Source organism: Aureococcus anophagefferens, assembly GCF_000186865.1.
Source record: "Aureococcus anophagefferens unplaced genomic scaffold AURANscaffold_14, whole genome shotgun sequence".
Classification (NCBI taxonomy): Eukaryota; class Pelagophyceae; order Pelagomonadales; family Pelagomonadaceae; genus Aureococcus; species Aureococcus anophagefferens.
The window spans coordinates 738,171-746,643 of NW_008705574.1; positions in this window are offsets into that span (position 1 = coordinate 738,171).

The window sequence follows — 8,473 nt, forward strand, 5'->3', positions numbered from 1 at the left end:
CCGAAGCGGAGGCATCAGCAGAGTCCGAGGCTGAGAACCTGGGGCGGGTCCAGCAGCTCACGCGGAGCATTTCCGCATCGCTCGATAAGCGCGTAAACAGCACCGTCAAGTTCGTCCAGCGCAAGCTCATCACGGACCCCAAGGTCGACGCGGCGATCAATGCCATGCCCGTGCACGACCTCGTGCTCCGCGTCCGCGAGGCCGAGAAGATGATCCTGGCGCGGCGCGCGGTGCTCGTGCGGCCCCCGCGCGCGGCCGGCGTGGCCATGGAGATGGGCCGGATGACGAAGACCGCGTGGTCCATCATGAAGACGACGACGTCGCGGCCCGGCCGTTTAGGCGCGTACAGCCTCCACCGCGCGACCATGGGCGAATTCCTACCCCTGCGGCGCTTGAAGGTGTCCACGGAGGCGGGCGTACCCGTCGAGCCGGCGCGGGCGGGCCGCGGCAAGCGCTACAACGCGAACCGGGCCATCGGCGAAAGCCTCTTCATCCTCCGGCGGTCCCCGGCGCTCGTCCAGCTGCTGCTCTTCGCACCCGTCTGCTTTCTCCTCTTCGTCCACTACTGCATGAGCCTGTGTGGAAATCAAATCTTCAACCCGACTTCAATGTGCGCGTATTCGACCGTCTCGACGTGAGTTTCTGTCGTGTTTCGAGGACTCGACGAGAGCAATCGATTCGTCCAAAAATTAGCCGAGCTAGAGAATTTCACAGTTTTGTCGGGACGTCCCAAACCAGTGGTTGATTTCCACACAGGCATGAGCGCGCTCGCCGACTGCCTCGCGTGTCCGCGCCGGACGTGCCAGCGTTGCGCGAAATGCTGCTACAACTGCTGCTACGCGTGCGTCGTGGGGTCGTGCATGTGTCTCGTGCGATGCGTCGCGCGGTGCTGCTGCGGCCGCTGCCTCGACGGGTGCCGGAAGGCGTGCTGCCCGGCCGAGGAGGAGGAGGAGGACGACGACGACGGCGAGGCGGAGGAGGAGGCCCAGAATTTGGTCGTGCGCCTCCGCTACGGCGGGCGAACGCTCGTCGTCGCGTTCCCCGAGGCGGAGGCGCCGAGCGCGCGGCGCGTCTTCGAGGCCGAGTGCGCCGATCCGGCCGTCGACAGTGATCCCTTCTGGAACGCGCTGCTCGCGCGCGGCGCCGAGGCGGACGCGGACGCGGACGCGGCCCTCGCGCGCCAGGAGGAGGGCCTCGCGAAAATTGGGAGGCGGCCCGGGGCAAGTGGCTGACGACGCGGTCGGTGGCGCGGACCGCGGACGACGAGCTCCGCGTGCGCATGGAAGCCGCCGCCGCCGCCGCGCCGACCGCCGGCGACGTCGAGGCCGCGGTCGTCGAGCGCGCCCAGGACGAGGTCCGCGCGTACGTCGACGCGGCCGCGCGGGGCGGCGACGTCGCGCTCCCGAAAAAGAAGATCCTCAGGTGCGACCTCCGGGGCGCGCGCGCGCGCGCGGCCGCGGGCGCGCGGCGCGGCGCGGCGGACGCGATGCGCGCGGTCGTCGCGCGCGCGATGGACGCGCTCTGGGCGCCGTTCGTGAAGATCTTCGAGAGCATGATCGACCCCAAGAACAAGTTGGACCTGCTCTACTGCGACGCGCGCTTCTACGCCATGGGCCGCGTCTGCCGCTCCGACGGCCGCGCGTGCGTCCCGCGGCGCGGCGCGGCCGAGAAGACGGGGGCGGTGACGACGACGGACCGGCCGCCCGTCGTCTGCTACGTGCTCCGCGACGCCACCGGCAGCTACCTCGTCGTCGACGACGCCGCGGACTTCAAGAAGTGGTACGGCGTCGTCGGCGCGGGCCTTCGCGCGCGCCTCCAGGCGCCCGCGGGAAGCCCGGCCCCGGCGGGCGGCGCGCCGCCCGCGGCCGACGGCGGCGCCGCCGCGGACGCGCGCGCCGCGGCCCGCGAGAACGCCATGGTGCTCGCGTGCGTCCACCGCGAGCGCGCGGCGCAGCTCGCGATCTGGTCCGTGCGGCGGGGGCTCAAGGCCCTCGTGAGCAGCTTCGCGCCGTTCCCGGGTTTCGGCGGCCTCGTGAATCCCGTCGTCAACGCCATCGTCAAGTGCATGTCCCTCGACCTCAGCCAGTTCCCCATCCCCGGCGTGCCGAACCTCGCGACGGTGCCCAACTTCGACGCCAACAACTCGCGGACGGTCGTCGCGAAGGTCGTCGTCGGCCTCGTGGGCCTCCGCGGCGTCGCCGACGTCCACGAGGAGGCGGCCGCGGACGACGACGCCATCGGCGAGGACGCGCCCGACGAGGACCTGAGCGAAGGCCCGGACGGCGAGATGACGCTCGCGACGCGCGCCGCCGACGGCGACGGCCCGGGCGCCACGCTCGAGCTGGCGCCCGAGTACGACGAGGTCCAGTACTTCTTCAGCGCGTGGTTCACCTTCTGCGGCTCCTGCGACGACGCCGAGGACCAGTAGAATTGCCACCCCCCCCTCATAGGTGTCCCTCGCGCCCCCTCCTCCTCGATTCCTCCCGGCGGCCTGAGCTTACCGCCCCTCAGCCTCTAGACGCGCCTCCAGATGACCCAGCATGGGGAAAGTCACGGCGGAAGTCGCGCCGACGTAACTAACGCGAGGGCCGCGCGCGTCCAGTCGGGGCCTCGAGGTCTGGCCGCGCTCACTTCTTGCCCTTGCCGACGACGGACGAGCGCACGGCGAGGATGTCCGCCTCCGTGATGGCCTCGCGGCCGGCCTTGACGGCGTGCTCAAGCGCCTTGATCATGAGCGCCTCGAAGATGGGCTCGAGCATCTCCTCGAGCATGGACACGGCCTCGGGCGCGAAGGGGATGTCGCTGTCCGCGGCGACGCTCGCGGCGACGTCGCGGATCATGACCGCGATCTCCTCGGGCATGTCCGCGGACGCGGGGCGAAACCGCGTCGGCGCCTTGGATGCGCGCGACGAGCGGCGCACGGGGCCCTTGGACGACTTCTTCGACTTCGAGGTGGCCATGGCCTGCGGGGGAAATCGCCGTTTCGACGTCGGCGTACGCGCGCGGCGACGCGTTGCTCGCTTCGGCGAGGCGAAGCTTCACCGGCTCAGAGCCGGCTCACGTCGAAGGTCCGAAGTCAGTTCGCCGGCGATGAGGGTCCCGCCTCTCGTGCATGCCAGGGCCGCGCATTTCGCCGGGCGCGAGCGATGGTTTCACACGCGGGCGCGTGCTGAGATTTGCGCTTGGCGAGATTTTGAACAAAAGAAGCGGCAGAATCGGACCGACTCGGCGATCGAGCACGTCGCACGACCCCGGCACCCTACGACCGTACTACGACCGTACTACGACCGCGCTTACGAGAAGAGCGTCGCGTGGGTCTTGTCCGTGGCCTCGAGGAGCTCGTGCTGGATGTCCGGGTCGTAGTGGCTGTGGCCCGCGCCGGAGACGAGGCGGAGCTCGAGCTCGGGCCAGGCCGCGTGTAGGTCGTAGGCCGTCGCCGGCGGGCAGATCGTGTCCGCCGTGCCCTGGACGGCGATGGCCGGGAGGTCGCCGAGGCCCGCCGCGGCGCCGAGGACGGCCGACTCGCCGAGGAAGCCGTCGTGGACCGAGTAGTGGCACGTCAGCATGGGCTGCGCGGGCACGCGCTTCTTCTTCCCGGGCAGCGCCGCGCGCACGGCGGCGCCCGAGAGCGCCGGCACGACCGCGCCCGCCGTCGCGTTCGCCGGGTCCGCGGCCGCGGACGTCGTCGCGTTCGCGTAGAACTCGCCGCCGGCCGTCGCGTTCTTCTTCGCCTCGGCGGCCGCGAGGATGTGGGGCGCCCAGGCGAAGGACCAGTTGCCCTCGCGGAACGTCGCGACGCCCGCGCGCCGCGACGCCGACGACGCCTTGGCCTCCCAGGCCATCCACGCGCGCGCCGCCGCGTCGCGCCGGGCGTCGTCGCTCGTGAACGCGGCGTAGTAGGCGTCGAGCACGTCGCGGTCGCCCAGGGTTGTTACATCCACATCCGGGAGCACGTGGCGCCGGAACTCGTCGAAGCCCCTGGGCGCCAGCGTCGCCGCGCCGCCGCGGGGCCCGAAGAGCCAGTCGATCTCCCGCGCGCGCATGAGGCACCTGGGCAGCACAAGAGTGATTCAACGTCGCTTCAACGTGAGTGTTCCGCGCGCGCGCGTTCCGGAAAAAGCATCCACGCTTCGAGACCGTTCCGAGAGATGATCGCTCGTCCAAAAATCAGCCGAAACGAGTGGAAAATGGCCGAGATCGGAGCCTTTGAAGTTGGGAATTTCGCTCTCTTGTGCTGCCCTGTGAGGCACACGCCCCGGAGCACGAGGGACCGCAGCGCGCCGGCGTGCGAGCAGGCGTAGGCGAGCGCGAGCGTGCTGCCCCAGCTGCCGCCGAGCACGCACGCCCAGGGCTCGGCGCCCAGGAGCTCCGCGCGCAGCGCCTCCAAATCCGCGACCAAACGCGGCGTCTCGTTGTCCTCGAGGGGGCTCGCGCCCGGGTACTCGGACCGGCCGCAGCCGCGCTGGTCCAGGAGGCAGACGCGCCACTTCTCCGGGTCGAAGAAGCGCGCGTGGTTCGGCGCGCAGCCCGCGCCGGGGCCGCCGTGGAGGAAGAGCGCGAGCGGCAAAGACGCGTTACCGCCGCGGACCTGGTAGTAGACCCGGTGCCCGTCGCCCACGTCCAGCAGGCCCTCGCGCGCCACGTCGGCGAGGTCGTGCAAGGGCCGCCGCCGCGTGCTCGCCGGCACGACCTCCGCCAGCGCCGGCGCGACGCGCCGCAGGAGCCGCCGCCCGGCGACGAGGCCGTCGACCGACGCGGCGAGCAGCAGCAAGAGAGCGGCGCGCATGCGTGCGACCTGGAGCACTTAAACGGCGTGTTGTGCATTGCGCGGTGCGTGGTGCGGCACCGGAGCGTGTTGCACCGCGCCGGCGTCGGACAGCTCAGCTCACCGCTGGACCAAAAGTCAACACTTCAAATTGACGTCAATAATCCCGTCAGAGCTCCCACTTCTCGAGCCCCGCCGCCCCCTCCGGCGGCGCGTAGACCGCGCGGCGGTGCGGGCCCGTCGTCTCCTCGTCGACCTGGAGCCAGTCGTGCTTCTGCGAGAGGTAGTCGCTCGCCTCGACGGCGGCGTTGCTCGGGCGGAGGACGAGCCGGTCGCTCCGGGTCGATACGGCGCCCTTCGCGGCCCCCGCCGCCGCCGCGAGCGCGCGTTCGAGGTGCGGCGCGACGGAGAGCGCGACGCCCATGGCCCGGGCCTTGCGCGCGGCGTGCGCGAGGACGGCGGGCTCGTAGGCCGAGGCGTCGACGCGGGCGTCGAAGTCGACGTTGACGGCCTCGAGCCAGAGCACGGGCGCGCCTCCGTCCGTCCAGAGCAGGCGGAAGTGCGCGCGGCCGGCCGGGTTCGCCGCGTAGGCCGGGTCGCTCACGAGGATCACCTTGTGCCGCCCGTTCGCGAGCAGGGGCAGCAGGCACTGGCCCTCGTAGTCGAAGCCGTGGCTCGGCCCGCCGATCTTCGTCGCCCAGAACAGGCCTACCAAGCATGTCGGTAACGATTTCTCTTCGTTTTCCCGGTCAAAATCTCTCGAAAATCGTCACCGCCACAGGACGCTGAAAACAGGCCCAAATCCCCCGGCTCACATTCGTGGATCCGGAGGTTCCCGACCTGCGTCGCGTCGGCCGACGCCCAGCGCGCGATTTGCGCGTCCGACAGGCCCGCGAGCTGCGCCGCCGACGTCGGGTTCGCGTAGCGCCAGGCCCCGAACGTCCCGTCGAGCACGCGCGCCGTGATGGAATCGACGACGCCGCGCATTATATCGACGGGCAGCGCGGCGCCGTTGAACGTCCGCGCGATGGAGTCGCCCGCGAGGCGGTCCTCGTTGAGCGCGCGGAGCGGGAGCACGAGCTCCGCGGCGAGCGCCTGGGGGCAGGACAAGAGAGATTCAACGTCGCTTCAACATGAGCGTTCCGCGCGCGCGCGTCACGAGAAAAGCACCCACGCGTCGAGGCCGTTCCGAGAGATGATCGTTCGTCCAAAAATCAGCCGAAACGAGTGGAAAACGGCCGAGATCGGAGCCTTTGAAGTTGGGAATCTCGCTCTCTTGTGCTGCCCTGGCGAGCGCCGCCGCGACGGCCCCGGCGTCGCCGCCGCCCGCGCCCGCGCCGATCTCCGCGCGGAACGCGGCGACGAGCGCGCCTTCGTCGCCGTCGAGCCGCCGCGCGAGCGCGCCCGCGACGGCGGCCCGGCTCCGGTCGCGGCGCGGCCTCGACCGCCGGCAGCTCGCGTGGGCGCCCGTCCGGTAGGCCGCGCGCGACCTACGAGACGCGTCGTTTGCGTCGCTTTCGCGGTCAAAATCTCTCGAACATCGTCACGGCCACAGGACGCGGCGCGCGACTGGGGGTGGTCCCAGGAAAGACCCAGAGAGGCGTAGTCGATGCCCATGTCGATGGTCTGCGTCGCGAGCCGCTCCCAGGCGGCGACCTCGCCGGCGTCCAGCGTCTCCCGGGCGCGCGCCGCCAGCGCGTCGCCGACGTGCGCGCCGAGGTCGCCCATCGCCGCGGACCCGAGCAACGCGAGGCTCCAGAGGCAGCCCCGGCCCATCGACGGACAAGGCCGCGGCACGTCGACCCGGGGCAGCATGGCGGCCGTCGTCGCGTCGTCCGAGGCCGCCAAGGCCGCCGCCGTCGCCCAGGGCGAGGCCGCGCTCGAGGCCCAGCTCGGGAAGGCGCCGCAGGCGAAGCCGCCGCACGTGGGGCGCATGGACCTCGCGGCGCTGCGCGAGGTCGTCGACTCGGACGAGCTCGAGTCCGACGAGACGACGCAGTGGGTCCAGGCGCGCGACGCGGCGCGGCGCGCCAGGGCCGACGCCGCGCGCGGCGAGGCGCCGGCCGGCGAGCCCCTCGACGACAAGGCGGCGGCGCTCGAGGCCGTGACGCGCGACGGCCTCGCGCTCGCGCGCGCGTCGGAGGACCTCCGGGCCGACGCGGACGTCGTCGCCGCGGCCGTCGCCCAGAACGGCCTCGCCCTGGCCCACGCGTCGGAGGCCCTGCGGGCGACGAAGGACGTCGTCCTCGCCGCCGTGAAGCGCGACGGCATGGCCATCCACGCGGCGTCCCTCGAGCTCCAGGCCGACTACGACGTCATCCTCGCGGGCGTCGACGGCCTCCGCAGCGAGAACACGTGAGGCGGGCGGTGGTTCGTGGGGTATGCGGGGGGGGTTCCCTGCTAACCGCGACGACGCTCCCCCTCTTACGACGCGGAGGGCGGCGGCCGCGCGGCGGTCGCGCGCGGGTCCCGGGAGCGCCGGCGCGCCGCTTTGCGCCGCGTTCCAAGCCCGCGCCGCGACGCCCGCCCCGCGCCGCGGCCCGCCCCGGGCGGCGCTCACTTGTTCGTCTCGAGGTCGAAGTGGCACTCGGGACAGACGCGGCCGCTGAACAGATACTCCTTCAGATCCGTCTCGAGGAAGCAGTGCTTGCAGGGGAGCTCGACGACCTCGCGGCCGCCCTTGAGGAGCGTGTTGCTGAAGTGGCACCGCACCTTCTCGCCGTCCTCGAGCACCCGCCGCTTGAGCCGCTTCCGCGCGGCCTTGCTGAGGTACGGCGTGTCGATCTCGTACTGCACGCTCCGCTCCGTGTCCACGGGCATGGCGCGGACGCCGCGCGGGCGGGCGGCGGCGGCGCGGCGGTCGACGCAGCCCCCTTTCGGAAGGTGGATCAGGGAGCACACACACCTCGAAGCGGAGTGCACGGTTGCGTCACACAAAAAGCTGGGCCGACATTTGACCCCGAAGACTGAGGCAATGGCCGCGCCGCAGCCGACAATCCACGGCCAAAGCATGAGCGCGCCGCCCCCGGACCAACCGATCAACGCCGCGCGGCACGTGCTCCTCGCCCTCGCGGAGACCTTCGACCTCGTCGCCGGCTACTGCGACGACGGCGGCCACCGCAAGCTCTGCCTCGCGACGAAGGCGACGCGCGCCAAGGCGCTGCGCCGGCTCGTGCTCGTGACCTTCGGCGCCGCCAACGAGCGCGCCTGGTCCCGCGCGCCGGCGCGGAGCCCCGAGGCCGGCGCGCTCGCGGGGCCGCGGTTCTGCCGCTGCGCTCGGTCCCTGTCGGTGGGCGCGCTGCGCGCGCGGATCGGCCGCGCGCTCGGGGGCCGCGACATGGGCGCGCGGAACCTGCGCCTCGCCTCGTCGGACCTCGAGAAGCTCCGGGACGACGGCGCCACGCTCGCGTCGCTCCTCGGAACGGCCGCGGCGCCGCGGCTCGAGGTCCTCGTCACGGAGCGCATCTGCAACTACGACTACGACTCCGACGAGGAGGACGTCCGGCGCACGTGCCCCGGCTACTTCGCGCCCGCCGGCGGCTACGTGACGTCGAACGTCTGCTAAAATCTTTTTCGTAAACTTCAAGATGTTGGTGAGGCCGAGGTGCTGCAGCCTTGACAGCCGTCGACGGCCGCCAGCCCCGGGGTGGGGTCCCCCGGTCCCATGGCCGCGGAGCGGCGCGGCTTCGCGCCGCGGCCCTTCTACGC